General features: G+C 47.5%; 1 long non-coding RNA gene, 2 other non-coding genes and 2 pseudogenes across 5 annotated transcripts in view; all 5 read right to left on the minus strand.

The window, feature by feature from the left end:
- The window catches only part of LOC133751363 (uncharacterized), a 39780-nt gene that overhangs the window by 4682 nt on the left and 16692 nt on the right, over positions 1 to 18406 (minus strand). For 2 of the 3 annotated variants that reach the window (XR_009864811.1, XR_009864810.1), the window contains one exon: positions 1523 to 1586. This is a non-coding gene — a long non-coding RNA (uncharacterized LOC133751363). Of the gene's footprint in view, positions 1 to 1522; positions 1587 to 8843; positions 9001 to 18406 lie in introns of those variants that run through there. The other variant, XR_009864812.1, reaches the window with a different exon arrangement.
- Positions 797 to 868, minus strand: LOC133751753 (small nucleolar RNA SNORD113/SNORD114 family). The gene has a single exon (XR_009864851.1). It is a non-coding gene; the product is annotated as a small nucleolar RNA SNORD113/SNORD114 family (small nucleolar RNA).
- Positions 2753 to 2825, minus strand: LOC133751755 (small nucleolar RNA SNORD113/SNORD114 family). Its single transcript, XR_009864853.1, has one exon. It is a non-coding gene; the product is annotated as a small nucleolar RNA SNORD113/SNORD114 family (small nucleolar RNA).
- LOC133751760 (small nucleolar RNA SNORD113/SNORD114 family) lies at positions 8246 to 8321 on the minus strand (annotated as a pseudogene).
- On the minus strand, positions 9743 to 9819 carry LOC133751756 (small nucleolar RNA SNORD113/SNORD114 family; annotated as a pseudogene).

Here is an 18406-nt window from a genome sequence, read left to right on the forward strand (position 1 = left end):
CAGGAAATTACACAGACAAGCCAGAAAGAAAATCCTAGCTAAGTATATACGCATATTCACCTTTCCCGTCTATTTTCTCTGTCGGAAGAGTAGCTGCACAGAGCTTGATTAGTCACTCTCCCGGTCCCACGACACGCGGGCCTCCCTGCTCCAAGCTTTGCCTTCTGTTCAACTGAGCGGAATATTAACTGATTCCGTTTTTTGCATTTATAATAATACCACTGAATCTGTGAACTCCACAAAACTGGACAATATTAATGATTGTCTATAAGCTCATTAGATATAGGGAAAATATCAGAAAATTTTTTATTAAAACCGAGGAGCTGGATTTAAATATAGTAAAGATTAATCATAACTGGTCACAGGACGTATCTCCACTCAGATCCATGTAAGCCCTCTCTGGACTGGGTGGTAGTTTAATCAATAATTAATTTAGGTAAATATTTCACCCTTTTCTTAATTAAAACAAAAAACCAACAACCTAACCCAGAAAAACAATAAGGACTCCAACATTCATTTATCTAAATGCTTCTTACCCAATAGAGTCAGCTTTGGTCAATCTATTTTACTGGAACTTGGTGCTTCAAAATGTATTAGCAATGATTCCTATTGCATTACACGCTTATATGTGGACCAGGGACGCTCATTTGGTCTTTATTCATTTATATGTTTCTTGATTTATTCGTGCACTGCTTTACTGAAAAATAATGTAATCCCTACGCAGAAGCTGCAAAACAAAACCCTGATTCCTTTCAGCTCATTTCCCACTGAGATGATAAATAGGAATCTTTTTTTAGTGGACCTCAGAGTTACGGGGTTTAATCAAAATCCTGGATTCAGACACCCCAGGGTACTCATCATTGATCCGAGCTAAGCAATCATTTCCACCTTTGCCTACGATTCGCTCATCGTTCACTCGCAGAGTGAGATCAACAGCCATGATTTTTGTGTTAGAGGCAAGGACAATGTCCTAGACTAGAACCTGTTCCAGGTACTAAGCTTTTTTCAATACACTGGATCTTTTCCCAAGAGGTTGGATCCCTTTGGGATTGGCCGCAGCGAGGCACACACGGGCCGGCTGACACCTGGCCTCGCGTCACAGTTGGGCCTCGCCCGTCCTGCACTCTCCGCCCTCCACGAGGCGCTGCTGGTGTGACGTCATGTGGGGCGCAAGTACACACAACCCCCACATGCTCACCACCGCCCACGCGGCAAACACCAGCAGACACACGAGGACGGGGCGACCACACTGGATGGTCACGGGATCGACATTACTCCATAAACATTAAATTAAATGGAGTAAAAAAATAGGATGGCTCATTTCATAATTCATAAAATCCATAGAATACCTTGTCCTGCTCTTACCCACAATGTGCTTAACTGGATTAGCCACAACCTTGCTCTTGTAGCACGTTCCGCTCATTCTTCTATTCAGGGATTACTTCAAATAACACAATGAACACTAACGAAAAATTCACCGCAGTTGACAAGATTTTTACAGTAGCGTTTATGTTGGCCTTACCCACAAGGGCAACCATCAAAATCTTCCTCAGCGGAGGCCAATTCAATCAGCCATAATCTTCACTCTGTGGAATCAAATGCCAATTTTCACAAGAATGAACAGTACAGATTTCGACTAGATTAATCAGAAAGTTGATTCAAGTCTCTTTTCCATTGCTGCACTGACCCAGGAAAGGAACTCCTTGTATTGATTGATTGAACCATTTTTTTAATTAGACAATAAAGACTTGTGAACTCGTCACACAAACAGGGCCTCTGATGACTGCACACATCTGTCCGGAGACCCTATCCTGTCAGGCAACAGCTTGGATCACCTTTTTTAACGGACTATATTTGAATAGAAACGGATACATTTAAACCCATTATTGATGACATTTTCTCACAAAATATTAATTCAGTTCTTTGTTGTTCTACTTATTCATTATGGAAAGACTCAGGCAACATGTGGTCATCCATTCACTTACACCAACAACACACACAAACAATGGTAAACCCATGGAGAACCCGAACAGAATGGTTCTCACGTGCCGGTTCCCACAGCCCCAGACCCAGGCTAGGAGACAGCGTCGGCAGCATAGACAAAAATGAAGCCTTACGCTGAATCCTTACTGGGCTGTGGTTAGCCCACTTCTAAAAAATTAACTGTGGTGTTGATATGTCCCATTCACACAAAACAGCTCATCAATGCCAACAGACAGGAATTCAGATCAGATAAGAATTTAGAACAGGACCATCCTGTCTTCACGTGTCCATTAAATTACCCACAGAGACTTAAAACCCAGATGTTTCCCTTATTTCTAATACAACTGAGGAAACAGAGTTGGACTAATAATGCTTTCTACAAAGCAAATCGTCAAGACAAACTATGCTTATTTGTCTCCTATTCTGTTGTGTTATGTCCCCTTTTCTAAATAAAGACTACTCATCCAGCCACCTCCATGAAACAGTAATACCGAATCTACCTGCTTCTAGAAAGCGGCCAGAGAACTCATCACTAGCTCCCCCGAGACTCAGGGTGGCAGGACAACAGCCCACTACAGGGGTCATCATCAACTCACTGCCAGCGCTCCTGCAGTCACCCGCTTACACACTGCTGTCTACACCTTGACTCATCTAGAAAATCCAGTCTCTACCCATACACTGTGAACACCCACGATCAAGACCCATGGATTTTCTGATCTTCTATTGTAAGCCCATTTTAACAGACAGAAAAGGGAGGCCCCTTTTTAAAATGGACCTCAGAGTTCCAGACGGCTTTAATCACGATTTTTCACTCAGACACCCTCCAACCTCATCACTGTCCAGAGTTGAACCTCTTTCCCTTCAGTCCTTTTTTTTTTTTTTTTTTTTTTTGGACAGGCAGTTAGACAGAGAGAGAGAGAGAGACAGAAAGGTCTTCCTTCCGTTGGCTCACCCACCAAATGGCCACTACGGCCAGTGCTGCGCCGATCTAAAGCCAGGAGCCAGGTGCTTCTCCTGGTCTCCCATGCAGGTGCAGGGCCCAAAGACCTGGGCCACCCTCCACTGCCCTCCCGGGCCACAGCAGAGAGCTGGACTGGAAGAGGAGCAACCAGGACAGAATCCGGCACCCCAGCTGGGACCAGAACCCGAAGTACCGGCGCCACAGGCGGAGGATTAGCCTAGTGAGCCGTGGCACCGGCCTCCCTTCAGTTCTTTGATGTCTACATTTTTCTCACGAATCACAAACTCCCGAGAACAGAACTCTTGATCACCTACAGGAAGTCTCCACACTCGATTCCCACAAAGCCTTCAGACTGGAGCGCCTGCATCTGCGAGAATCTCATTACAACCGGCGTCAACGGCCCACGGTCAGCCGTATGCATGTAATACCTCTGATTTTAAAGGTGGTATAATAATCAGCCAAAATCCACAAAGGGATATCCCACAACACTGCACACCAACGTGTTCCAGCTTCTAAGAGCTGGAACTAAGCAGTTCCCCTAAACAGTTAACATACTGGATCTCTTAACAAGGAAATGCATAAGTCAACTTTGGTGCAGAAATAATGTGGAATAGCCAACAGCTCTGAAAATCCACTGAATTCCTCTCCTCTTTCTTTACAACGAGCTTCAGGTGTGCTGAAAGGAGTTCTCCCACCCTCTCGGCCCCTAACACGTTACTACTCGTGGTACGTGCTTGGGGGTTCTCGTTTGATGTTTGTGTGTCTAGCCATCGCTTCCTTATTTCAGTGCCCACACATGAACAAACCAGACAAACCAAGAATAAGAATAGCAGTTCTGATTATTACTAACACAGCAGCACCAGCAGAGATGTTCACTGCGCTAGGACGACAGATACCAATGTGCTCTGAGCATTCTGGAGAAATCAACAGATCTCAATTAGAAGTCTATCTTTTTAACAGGTTTTTGGGAAGTTAGTCCTGCATTACCAGTGTGATTGCTTTTCGTCACATTTTCAACAACTATATGGTGGTAGCCTTTCCGTCTATTATTTTATTATTTTTTTTTTGACAGGCAGAGTGGACAGTGAGAGAGAGAGATAGACAGAAAGGTCTTCCTTTGCCGTTGGTTCACCCTCCAATGGCCGCCGCGGTAGGCGCGCTGCGGCCAGCGCACCGCGCTGATCCGAAGCCAGGAGCCAGGTGCTTCTCCTGGTCTCCCATGGGGTGCAGGGTCCAAGCACTTGGGCCATCCTCCACTGCCCTCCTGGGCCACAGCAGAGAGCTGGCCTGGAAGAGGGGCAACCGGGACAGGATCGGTGCCCCGACCAGGACTAGAACCCGGTGTGCCGGCGCCGCAAGGCGGAGGATTAGCCTACTGAGCCACGGCGCCGGCCTCCATCTATTATTTAACTTTTAGTATGATGTAATATATTGAAAATCTTTGAATCAACTACTCAAAGAAGAAAAACGAGGATTAATCTCTAGATCCCCCCAAGCAAACCACATAAAGTCCAGATGGTTTTCTAACGGGGAAAGCTTTTGAGCTGATTCAGATACCCACGCAAACGCATCGCGGATCCAGACCCGCTACCCCGTGCTTTGCTTCAGCCACACTGTTTTCCACTCACTTGAAGACTCAACAGTGAAAGTCACGGTGCAGGAGTTGGAGGGGACAAAGCACCCTTGAGAATGAGAGGGTGCCTGTGAAAGTGACACCCCATAAAGCCAGAGGCCCGGAGGGCGCCACCATGAGGCTCCCCGCTGCAAAGATGAATTCCTCTGTTTCCCGGCACCACAGAACCCCACGTTAGGCGTCGAGCGTTTCACATCCGTATCTTAAAGACGGTACAGTGCACTGCCACCTTCGACCACCGCTAAGGAAAAAGCAAGGCTTTCCATGTCCTATCTTCCCCCCTCCATGGGCCAACAATCCATAACACTGTCAACAGAAAAGGGCTTAAGTCCACTGGGCTACAAAAAAATGGAACGACGGACTCAAACGCTCTGAAAATTATAGAAGTGCATTTCACCCATTTGTCCTAACAAATTCAGCTGTCCTGAATGGATTCATCATAACTCTTAATTCACAACATATTTTCATCATCGGTCGACGCATGGCCACTTCTGTGCTGTTTATGAATGCATCATGTATCCCTCTGAAATAATCCAGTGCACACCCATGACCAAACCTCACAGGCAAAGTCCATGAACTCTGCCCACTGCCTGCACTGGCACACTGGCTCCTTGCCCGCACGAGGAAAAGCTCGCGTCTGCACCAGAAGACAGCCCTGAAATCAGGCGAAGGTGTTCATTCTGAGGAGCGGAAAGCAAACTTCTAAGAGAATTAAGTCTCCACTGAGCTGCTCTGCATGGTGGTGTAGCTGTGCAGAACTCAATGAATCGTCAACCTCGGTTCGTGCCCTAGCACGAACACGTAGGGCGAGAAAGCGCTTTGTATGTATTAAGTTACGTAATTTGGAAGAGGGAACAACGCTTTATATTTATTAACTGACGTATTTGTTTGATTTAAATAATATAATGACCATCGAATCAAGCAGTAAAAACAAGGAGAAATGATTAAAATTATTAGGAACATCTGTGTGTACTTGCCGCCCACATAGGTAGGAGTCAGATCATCTCTGGGTTACACTTCAGGCCAAGTCAGAGACAGGAGAGTGGATTCACGGTGACTCTCAACAATGGTCCAAGCTGACCCTACTTAATGTGTTGATGAATTCACCTGCTAACTGATATTCTAAATTACTTATGGAATGCTATTTCTTAAAGAACCTATAAAAGTTTAAAGAGCCACCAATGGATCAGTGCGGTGCGCCGGCCGCGGCGGCCATTGGAGGGTGAACCAACGGTAAAGGAAGACCTTTCTCTCTGTCTCTCTCTCTCTCTCACTGTCCACTCTGCCTGTCAAAAAAAAAGAGCCACCAAAACAGAACGGAAACACTGATGTTCCCCGGTGTCTACGTGCACCTGGTGGAGGCCTACAAACCTCCGTGCTCCTATGGAAACAGCTGCACAAAGGCTAACGCAGCCTCAGCCTTGCAGGACGTCCACTGCTGCGCTGATTGCCAAGTCTCTTAGAAACTGGCCGGGATGAGAGTTCATGAATTTGCTCATTGATGACATCTGTCTCCAATGGATAAGCACCCTGAATGATACCTGCATGTCCTGATGTCAGGACTCAAAAAAGTAGCAAACTACCTCAATTTAGCATTTATTTACTTAAATAAAAATTGCTCCAAAATTGCGTTCGTAATAGGCATGGCTGCATCAGTGTCGTCCCACCATCACTCAGGCTTTCTCGATTGATTATTCCACCAACTAATGATTTAGGCCAACGGATTTCTTTTTCCTCAGGGAAATAGCCAATCAGCAACCTGCCTCAATACAGAACAGAAACCAGTGGCCAGATGCTCCGTGACAAAATGCTAAGAGCCTTAACTGCTAATTTATTGAAAGTAAGAACCCACGTGTCATCCAACAGTTAAGCACACGCATGCAGATCTCTGTCATTCATCATGCACTGACATGTCATCGCGCGTGGGCTCGTCTGATCATGAGAATGTAGTTTGTACCCCAACCCGCGAAGCCCAAGAACGTGGCTTGGACTTACTTCCCACAGAGGTAACATATCGCCTCTTTGAGACCGACCTTGGAGCTGCACATGGGTTTACTCAAAATTCTTGCTTAAGAAAACCTGTGACATTCATCTTTATTTTTTCACTTATTGATTAACTCACTGATCCTCAAAATAAAAGTGAAATCACAAAATCCCACCCGGAACATCATAGGAGTCCAGGCTCTGGAGCAACAGGGCGAGGCGCCCGGCTGGAGGGCAGTGCTCCCAACCCGGGTCCTAGTGCTCCATCTGTGAGCTCAGTGACTGCCAGCGCCTCCGAGGTGCTCATCAGCCGCCCGCGTCCTCACCCGCTTCTCTACGGCGGTTCCTGGCTGAGACCTCTACCCACATGGGAACGCTTACATCAGTGACAGCCCAAGTAAACATTCAACTATTCCGAGAAATTCAACTCACTTCTCCTTCCTTTGTGCTAATTTATATGAAGCGTTCTGTGGTTCCTAACACGTCCCATCACTGGCCCGCGCTTGGAGCGCTTTATTTATTGTATGCATGTAGACATTCCTCCCTTGGAAAGCCTTCAGCTAACGCCCATAACAAACAATCCAGACAGAGAACACGCACTAAAGGCCGTACTGATGTCAGTCTCCACGCGCCTGACCCAAGAGAACAGTGCTTCATCAAACGATCAAGTCCGCTGGCCCGAGGTCAGGCTGGGGAGGGAAAAGTCGATTTAGGAGAGATTTAGATGTTTTCCTAATGGGGGGTAGTCAAGCAGAACTAGATTACAGCAAGTGTTGGCTCAAGAACGCAAATTTTTGTCAGCTCAGTATTAACTTTTAGTTTTAAATATGTAATAAATATCATGGAGTCCACTACCCAGCCCAACTACAAGATCTATAATAATAACAAAGATCTGCTCACATAAACATCAGTTAAGTAGATGATTACACGGAGTGCTGGCTGATGCAAACATTTTCCCTTAATAAGAAAAAGTGCACTACAAAAACAAAAGAACTGTCTTCACTCCAGACTCGAATGTGCTCCCTATTGCAAATGTTAGATTCCACCTCCTCACTGCACTCCAGATTCCTCCGTGCAGTTGCTCTATTGCAAGTATTAGTAGGAATGACACCTGCTTTATTGCATTCCGCTCACTGCCCCACTGGGAGGCATCTTAACCTTTCCTGTAGCTATCTCTCTGTGTTCATGCATTGATTCATTTGAAAGAATGCATCCCACATCATGGCCGGCGCCGTGGCTTAACAGGCTAATCCTCCGCCTGCAGCGCCGGCACACCGGGTTCTAGTCCCAGTTGGGGCGCCGGATTCTATCCCGGTTGCCCCTCTTCCAGGACAGCTCTCTGCTGTGGCCCGGGAGTGCAGTGGAGGATGGCCCAAGTCCTTGGGCCCTGCACCCGCATGGGAGACCAGGAGAAGCACCTGGCTCCTGGCTTCGGATCAGCGCGATGCACCAGCCACAGCGCGCCGGCCGCGGCGGCCACTGGAGGGTGAACCAACAGCAAAAGGAAGACCTTTCTCTCTGTCTCTCTCTCTCTCACTATCCACTCTGCCTGTCAAAAAAAAAAGAAAGAAAGAATGCATCCCGCATCTTTAACACCAGAAGGCCAGAACCAAGCTTACTGAATTTTCCCAACTCCTAGCAGACTGTGAGTTCAGCTCTACAGAGGTCCTGGCGGCCTGTCGGGCAGGGACCTCAGAGTCGGAGAGGGCTTCATCAAGACCGTTGGATCAGATGCCTCCCCCAGTCCTCATCACTGGTCCAGGCCCAGCCGTCCAGGTCTCCACTCACTGACACCTTGGCAAAGAGACTCAGTCACTCACAGACTCACAAATAAGAAATCCCACAACCAGTGCTCTGTAAAGCCACAAAACTGACAACAAGACGCCTTGACAGAGCCCGCACCTGCTCGGGGCCCCTTCCACGCAGAGCAAGCGGACCAAGACCCACAGCAGGTGAGGGCTTTGGGGTCACACACATGGACCCATCGGCGCCTCGCTCTCACTCAGCCCCTTTCCCGGGATCAGCGTCTACCTGCACCTCCTTCCTCTCACGAGTGTGGTCGTTAAAGCCAGAGCGGAGCCATCAACAACCCAGGAATCGGCACGGTAGCACACAACCGAGAAAACTGGCACCTGCCATCTCCCCAGGCGCTGCGGCCCCAGAGAGCTGCCAGGCTGGTGTTTGTCGGGGAAGCACCGCATCCAGCAAGTGCCACGCGTGCACACGGCACACGGCAAGGCCGCGGCCGTGACTCGCACGTCCTAATCTCATGCTTCATTTCACCTCTTATGTGGTTGAAAGAATGTAGGAGGTGCGCACGGATGAAGCCGAGCCCGGAAAAGCCACTCTGATGTCCACGTACAGCAGCCTACGCTCCCGAAGTGCAGAAGCAACAGTGACCATCTCCATGACGAGAAAAACAATCCAATCCGCGGTACCGCTGACATTCTAGGGAGGAAAAGAAGTCTATTTCTAAAAATATATATATCCCTGTTTTTCTAACAAAGCAAATTATTACAACTTGGAAAGGTCTACGTAGACCTTTCCAAAACAAAAAAAAAAAAAAAAAAAAAATGGAAGAAGCCTAGGATTTTTCTTAGAATATCCGTCACGGAAAAGACCACGCAACGGGACTCTTATATCATAACATTTGTTCCTAATTGGTCCACGTTTTGCTGACTTTTTAGAAACAGATTTAAACCTTCAATGCTGCCACGCTTCTACAGAGAAATCGCGTCTGCTCTCCGCACACGGGACAGGAACGCTGCCAGCGCTGACCTCTGCCCGCGGCCACTGCCCTCACAAACAGGCTTGCTCCTTCTTGTTCTGATTTACTAACCATCAGTGAGAGGGAAGAGGGACCAGCGTCCTCCACACGGCTCTCTGCTTGGCTCTTATCGAACCAAGTATTTACAGGGGTCAGCAATCTGTGACCAACGCAGAGCAGACGTTCTGGACTCCCGTGCACAGCGGGGGGACACTGACTATTCTCAGACAGATTTTAATAAATCCAGCCTCATCACATTCCTCAATGGGTACATAATTGGTCTTCTGCTTCTTGCATTTTTTTAAATTTATGGGTTTATTTTATAATGAAAGTAAACGCCACCCCCCAACACCACAAAAGCCCGGCGGCAAGGCACCCTGAGCTTACTTTCCAAAGAACAATTACGTCTCTGTAATTGGACCTCAGAGTCGCAGACGGGTTTAATCAAAATATCCCGACTTCAGATACCCCATGGCACTCATCATTAGTCCAATCACGCGGTCCTCCTCTGCCTGGCTGGTTACTGACGCGTGGTTCCGGAACAACAACGCAATCGCCAACTTCTAGGAAGGCGATTCTCCACAGTGGCTCTTCTCTCACAGGCGAGATCTGCTCTGGCAATGGACCCCGGAGAGCACGGCGGCCCAATGAATGAACTAATTAATAGCCAACAGCCGTGTCTCCTCCCACGTCCACATTCACCACTGGTCCTTCAGGGGTGTTCTTTTTAAAGATGGTTCCACGGAAAGTGACGGAACCACCGTCTTCCGGCACACCCAGTGTCTGCCCTGTTCTCTTGCTTTGCTACATAGAGCCATGAGCCAGGCCCACACCAACAGAGAAATAAACACTAGTGGTGAGCTGTGGCTATAAAGCTGAGCAGTTCTTTTGTATCCCTTCAGTTGGCCCAAATTAGATGAAACATATTTTTGGGTTCATAACACGTTCCCATCACGGGTCCATCTGGCTGGTCTGTATTTCTGCAGACAGGAGTCCTCTGAACGCCAGACACAGGCAACAGAGCACCCGACCGCGGACGTGAACTTGCGGTGTTAACTTACTCTCTCTGTGTGCGTTACCCACAGAGCTAACTGCCGAGATCCGGCTTCTTAGAAAGCCGGCCGGTCACACACACGCCCCGTGGCCACTGCAGGAGAGAGGCCAACGTAGACGGCGTTTGTGTTTCGCAGTGAACGTCAGTTCTGTGGATCTAAACCGTAACGCGTTTCTCTCCTTACTGACGAGCACCTTATTTAACACTGTGAGAGTCACCATTCAACCTCGCCCCCAGGAGGCTCAACGCCCACTCCTGGCCCCCCAGAAGGCGGCCTTCTGATGGTCTCTTTCACGCACATCCTCACCCCCCTGCAGATCCCTCTGATGCCTCCTCACGCACGGGAGCTTCGAGAACCACACAGGAAACAACGTACAGGTGCAAACGGCGTGGAAGCCAAGCACGGGTTTCTGAGCACACGCATTCCTCGACCTCTCTGAGGACGGCTCGGCCGACGATCTCTGCTCGGCGGTCACCGCGGCCCCCGCGAGCCGAGAGCAGCCGACTCGGGCATCCAGGGCTTACGGAGACGGAGACAGATGTAAAACACGGGGAAGCACCGTAGAGTTAGGCTCCTTTTAACTGACATTTTTCAGGAGGACCAGATTAACCAAAATTCCTAGTTTCTATAAAAATGGCACCCTCTCTCATTTATCTAAATAAGCTTATTTTAAAATAATACAGTGATTACTTACTGAGCTCACCACCAACAAAATACAAACAATGACTACAAAAAATCTTTATATTTTAACAGTTTTGACAGCTTTGACAAAATGAAAATCATCTTAATAGCCATTGCTTTACAGAATTTGCATACATTACAATCTTTACTTCACACTCTTAGTGGTGACCCAAGCTTGCTTTTTTTAATCTATTTATTCACTCATTTATTTAATTACTCATGGAAGAATCTGACCACATGCTCATTATTGAAAGAAAAGCAAAAAAAAAAAAAAAAAAAGGTAAGATAGTAATCCAGAACCAAAATACTATTATGGGGCCAGTGCTGTGGCTCAGCGGGTAAAGTTGCTGCCTGCAGTGCCTGCATCCCATATGGATGCCAGTTTGAGTCCCGTCTGCTCCACTTCTGATCCAGCTCTCTGCTGTGGCCTGGGAAAGCAGTGAAGGATGGATGGCCCAAGTGCTTGGGCCCCTGCACCGGAGTAGAAGACCCAGAAGAGGCTCCTGGCTCCTGGCTTCGGATAGGCTCAGCTCCAGCTGTTGCGGCCAATTGGAGAGTGAACCAGCAGATGGACGACCTCTCTCTCTCTGCCTCTCCTTTTCTCTGTGTGTAACTCTTTCAAATAAATCAATAAATCATAAAAAAAAAGAAATACTATTATGCGCAATGACCTATGTGTCCCATATAAAAATTGGACCAGGTATTCTCTATGAACGTCAGTAGTGAAAGCCCAGAGTATAATCACTATTGGCTCATAAGCCAACACCCTGATTTACCTGTGCTTTGGCTTGTTTTAAATAATTAAGAAAGGGTTTTATTGACACAGTTATAACAAATCATTGTCATCACCTGTGGATGCAAAGGTACTAGAAATAAGTCCTCAACGATACCAGAAACAAGTCCTCAACGATACCAGAAATAAGTCCTCAATGATACCAGAAACAAGTCCTCAATGATACCAGAAACAAGTCCTCAACGATACCAGAAATAAGTCCTCAATGATACCAGAAACAAGTCCTCAACGATACCAGAAATAAGTCCTCAACGATACCAGAAACAAGTCCTCAATGATACCAGAAATAAGTCCTCAATGAGTCTGACGCCTGCTCTCTCCTCCTCAGAGACAGAGCCCTTCAGGCTGTTGATAAAGGTCAGCGAACGCCATCTGGCCAGCGGTCACTCTCTCCATAGGACACACTGTCAACATGTATCCCTAACTGCACCCAAACAATTATCCACGCATGTTATCGTCTTCCCTTTTCAAAAATAAATGGTTGCAGTGGAACCATTTGTAGAGAGAAACTGATGGCTTTAAATGCATGACCAAAAGAAGTCAAAGACGTCTCAGTAGGAAAACGAGAAGAGTTGCTGTCTGTATTTCCCAGTGATACTATCCTAATGCTGAAACCACCCTGAAAACCTCTTAGAACTGACCTCCGATTCAGTATAACTGCAGGACACAGAATCAACAGACAAAAATCAGTAGTGCTTGTGTACACTAATAACTAACTAATCAAAAAGAAAATTAAGAAAATAATTCCATTTACAATAGCAACCAAAAATAATAAAATGCTTGGATACAAATTTAACCAAGGAAGTGAAAGGCCAGTAGCTGAAAAGTATAAACTGCTGATGAAATAAATTTAAGAAGACATGAAAAACTACAAAATAACCCAGTACCCACACTTCTGCCTACATAGCCAAAGGTGTATGAAAATCACGCCCCGTGATCTCTGAAGCGTCACTCGCAACAGCCAAGATGTGAAGTCAACCTAAGTAGTTTTCAATGGATAAAGGAAATGTGGCTGATACATGAAGGTAGTTCAACAAGTTCATGGAAGGTGGAATTAAACGTTAATTTGGGGTAAAAAACACTTGACATCTACGCACATAAGGAGTCCTCCAACATTCAAAAAAATGCATATTATAGAAAAATTATGCATGGATTTCAACATATTTTGCCCCAAAATAAACTTATCTTTCAATTCTACCTTTCCATGAATTTTCTGAGGTACCCTCAAATGCAACGAAATATTAATCATCCTTTACAAAGAAACAAATTCTGTCATTTGCAACAAAACCGATTATTGTGGAGAATATTGTGTTAAGTGAATAAGCCAGGCACAGAAAGAGAAAGACCGCAGGATCTTACTGACACGTGGAATCTAAACGACTTGAACTCAGAGAGGTAGAGACTAGCTGGCGGTTATGGATCCCGGGCTTGGGGAAAGGGAGACGTACGAGTAGGAAAACCACAGAACTCTGATCAACCAAATCCAAGAACTCAGTGGAGGAATTGCCAGTGCACGGACGCCAAGATATCAGATCTCCTAGACCTGGTCTGCAGATTAAACGCAATCCCAGTGAAACCCCAGAGGCTGACACACTCACCCCAGAGCTTCTATGGAGGAGCGATTTCAGAACAGCAACACAACGCCGAAGGAGAACACAGCACGGGCTGATACTACCCGTATCCAAGATGGACTGAAAAGCAGCGTTAACACTGTGGCATTGCCAACAGAGTAGACAAACAGGTCAACGGGACAGAAAAGAGCGCGCTGAGGCAGACCCACTGGAGTCCACCGATCGTTGACAAAGGAACGGAGGAGGTGTGGTGGAGCAAGGCAGTCTGTGGACAAATGGCGATGGAATCACTGGGAAACCCACTTGCAAAAAAAAAAGTGAATCTCGATAAACTTCACACTTTTCACAAAATTTAACGCCAAACGGATCACCGACCTTGATGTAAAACCCAAGACAATAAAACTCCTGAAAGGAAACAAAAGAGAAACTCTAGATGGCCTTGGATTTGGAGAGGATACCATACCAAAGGCACCATCTGTGAGAGGAAGCACTGATACGCTGGATCTCGTTAACAGCAAACCTTCCTGCTCTCCAGGGAAAAGAGAACATCAAATGAACACAGACTGAAAAACACGCTTACAGAGACCAAAGTGACAAAGGACTCAGCACATACAAGCTGACCCTTAGAAACTCAACAGTAAGAAAACGACACTTGACCAACAAAGATACAGGAGAAGATTCTCCACGCAGTGTGCCGTCGTGGAAATGCAAGTTAAACAGGCAGGGTACCGCAGAACACGGACAGCTCTAAATGCGGCAAGGTGTGGAGCGACCGGGGCTCTCATTCATTGCCTGTGGAGGGGCACACTGGAGAACAGTCTGGTCATTTCTTCCAGATCTAAACACACTCCTATCATACTACAGCAATTACACACCCAAGGGAGTAGAAAACTTACATCCGTGCGAACACCCACACACACATATTGAGAGCAACTTCACTTCCAATTGCCCAAACTGGTGAACTAGTGAGACGCCCTTCGGTGGGTAAGCGGATGCACAAACTGAGGTTCATCTACGCAGTGGGCTACTGTCCAGCACTACAGAAAAATGAGTTACCACGTCATGAGGTGCCACGGAAGAAACTTACATGCATATTCCTCGTAGAAGAAGCCAACTTGGAATGGTGCACACTGACTCCAGATAGCACATTCTGGACAAGGGGAGCTGAGAGGGGACAAAGGGGTCGGTGGCCGGGCGGAGGAGGGATAAGCGGGTGCAGCACAGAACCGGGGCAGGGAGGGCTCCGTGTGATTCTGCAATGGTGGGTGCCCATCGTCAGACGTCTGTGGGAACCCATGCAATGCACAGCACCAAGGAATGCTAGGGGTCTGGGATGACCACGGCGTGCCCGCCGTAACAAAAGCACCCCTCTGGTCGGGGCTGTCCACGGAGGAGAGGCTTAGCAGGACCAACACGGGAACCTCCTGTGCCTTCCACTCAAGTCTGCTGTGAACCTAAACCTGCTCTAAAAGTCTTAGAAAGAAAAAAGGGGGAGCATTAAAGCAACAGCAACCAGCTCCCGAACAAAAATACTGACGTTTACGTAAAGCTGGAAGAACTCAGCACTACCAAACTGTACGAATCCTGTCCCTTTCTGTACGACATACTTTCCTCCCCGGTAAAATCAGAGCCATTCTCATCTTCATATATATTTCTTTTAATCATGCACTGACTTACAAAAACATAGTATGCACTCAAGACGCATGACAGACCCAAAACAAAATCTTATTCTAGCTCTGCTATGTGCTCATTTCCCATAGAAATAATAGGGTCGTTGTCTTTTTCTAAACTCAGAGCCACAGGGCCTAATAAAACTTGGTCTTGGCTCAAAACTCTTTCTCCATTCATTTGCATTCTTGTTTACTGACTTATTCATTAACCCACTAACAAGAATAAAATCAGCAGACACAAACCCCAACGTCCTAACAATAAAATCCATGAAGTTGCTGCAGACAGACAATGCGTACAGACTGCACGCTTCTGCAATGAGCAGGTGCGTCCAACACATGGCTCACTAACCCCACGCTTCTCAGCAAACCCATACTCATCGCCCATCTATGCGTGCCCTGTGATATTTTATTTGTTCATATTTTAAGTAGGATACAATAAATGACCCAAACAGGTCTTTTTAATTTTATTTCAATGAGTAGCCCCTTATTTCTCTGATATAAAACCTTCATGAACAAATTCCCCAGTATCAAGAACATAAACGCTGGCTATTACTTTAGATCCACTCCTATCATTTCACATGCAGAATTAATGGCCCTGATTTTCACCTCGGAGAATAATTAAATCAGGCGTGGTGCGCGCACTGGATGGAATAATGCAGATTTAAGAAAGAACAGCCGACATTTAAATCCCGCCAGGGACGCTTGCGGGATGGTACTCAGTTATTCTAGAGGCTTGATTTGGGTTGTATTTTAATCAGTCTGGCGTATTACTGGCTCATCTACACCCACCACAAGAACCAGAAACGACTGCTGCAAACACCTGTCACTGTGGTCTCAAGCCCTGTGGCCACTCTGCCTGTGAACAGTCTCACACGCGGGGTCCTCAAAGAGTTTGCTGAAAACGCATGTTATAGGCAGAGCTGCATGGACTTCACACTCTGAGCTCACCTCCCACAGCTTTAGAGGAACCCTCGCATTTGCTTACACAGTCACTGCTTCGTTTACTCCTGGGTCTGGGGACTCAACTCCACTCAGGAATCTGACCCCGCGTGGGAAGGACCTAGATGTTTTTGGTCTTGTTGGGTTTTTTCCCCTTTATCTGAGGTTCAGGAAGGTACAACTGGATGGATGACACACACTCTCCAGTGGTCTGCACTCAGCCCTGTGTGCTCGACTCGAGGGGCAGTGTCGGCCCCGGTGAGCATCTCCCAAGGTCAGAAGAGAAGTCTGACCGCTGCAATGCTGGCCTCTAGCACACCGAGGCCGGGGACTCACTAAACACCCCCCGATGCACAGGACAACCCCACACAACAAAGAAACACCTGGCCCAGCGGCCAGGGCTGCGAGGCCAAGGAGTGCTGCACTGCCCTCCCCAAACAACTGTTTCAAGTGCGGACAGATTTCTAGATCCACTGGCCACATGAGCAACGTCTGTGACTACAGAAAGTGCATCAGAGACCGGGACGCAGCCTCATCACACCCAAGGCATAACCACGGAGATAACATCTTTATTGTCAACAAGCAAGCAGCGCCATTTAAACAGCACAGGACAAGTACACGGATTCCGAGGTGCTTGTCTCACTACGCTCCCTCCCCAAACAGGCAGCACATCTCATCAATGGAGGCGGGGACTGACTGTTTCAGCGATGCATTACAAACTCTCACAGCCAGGGCACTCATTTATGTGTTGACTTAATTACTCATCTATGAATTTATACAGTGATGAACCTTACTTAATAGCCTATGAACAAAATCCTGAATTTTCCTAACGTTGCGTTTATTACAGAGGCGTTAGCTGCTAAGGGACCTCAGGGTTACAGGGTTTAACCCAAATCACTGACTCAGACACCCCAGAACGCTCGTCACTGGTCAGGGCGGCCACACTTGCATTCACCCGTAACTTTGGTTTTCATTCATCGATTGAGTTACTTACAATGTGGAAGTCGATGTACACGAACCCAACACCTGAGAACGGCACTGGGGTATTACTAAGACCACCCACAGGCCTCTACCACGATGGAGAAGCTGCGTCTTTTTGGCAATGGGTCTCAGCATTACACACGCAGATGTCCACGCTCGCCCCTCTTTTTACGTAACTCATCCACATTTCAAAGATACTCCACTCGTGGTACGCGGCCCCCAAGGGGACACCTAAGGGTCCACGCTCCCTTCCCATGCAACCGAACACTGTGAGCAGAGGAGGGTGCCTCCTGGAGCTAGATCATCCAGCGCAGTGAGGGCCCGCCTCCCTCTGTCCTCGGTGGGCGTCTCCGCCGTAAGGACACTCAGGCGTCCTCAGGGGAGCTGCACACAGGGAAGAACGGAGGCTCGCGGAACTGCTCTTGGGCCACCGCAGCAGGCCTCCAGGGCGGGGCAGCCGCTCAGACTGCACCTCCCCCTCGCATCGTCCTTGACCTCACAACAGACCTTACGCAAAGCTGCCCAGCGAGCCGTACAGAATCTGCGATAAACAGCCAACGTTTACCGTCCGTGTTCTTTGCTACAGAGCGACAGGCAACCCTCATCCGAGAGGCCGGGGGCCACGAGTGCTTCTCCCATCGGCATAGTCGCGTGCATACAATGAGGATCTCTTGGGGCTGGGACCAGGCCTGAGCACGGATCATGTATGTTTGCAACACACCTTACACCGCAGAGGGAGAGGATTCTGTGGCATTTTTAGTGCACCTGCATTTGGACTGCAACCTGAGGCCATCTATGGAATGTTCCGCCTGTGGCACCATGTCGGCACTCGGGAAACACTGGATGCTAGACCATTCCAGGTCTCCTCCCCTCTCAGGAAGGGACGGGCCACAGTCTTCCTCACCCACCATGGGACAAGGTAACACGTGACATTAAAAACTTCCAAGAATGAATAAAACCCTCCACCGTGCTGAGCAGACGTGAGCGGTGCTGACCGGGACTCCTCAGGCGCGTTGGTTTCTTTCCAGAACCGGTCCCGGCAAGGCCTCTCTGTGTTGCCCTTTGCTGAGTGCTAACCACGCTACCCACACCACCGAGACGGATTCGTCACCCAGGCGGGCTCTACGCACCTTGCCCACAAAGCTAAAAACCAACATCTTTGTTATCACTGAACAATTAACTCAGCTACGGAGCTCTCGTGCTGGGAAGCAAAATGCACATTTTATTAAAAATGCAACAGCGTGGCCTTAACTTCTTTTAATGGACTCGAGCCACGAGGGGCTGGATTAATCACAAACCCTGGTCCCTATCACGTCCTCATTACTGACTCAAGAATAACTACTTGTTATGTATTGATTTATTTACTGTTTAATTTTTAATATAATGAAC

Source organism: Lepus europaeus, chromosome 22 (genome assembly GCF_033115175.1).
Source record: "Lepus europaeus isolate LE1 chromosome 22, mLepTim1.pri, whole genome shotgun sequence".
NCBI classification, from domain to species: Eukaryota; Metazoa; Chordata; class Mammalia; order Lagomorpha; family Leporidae; genus Lepus; species Lepus europaeus.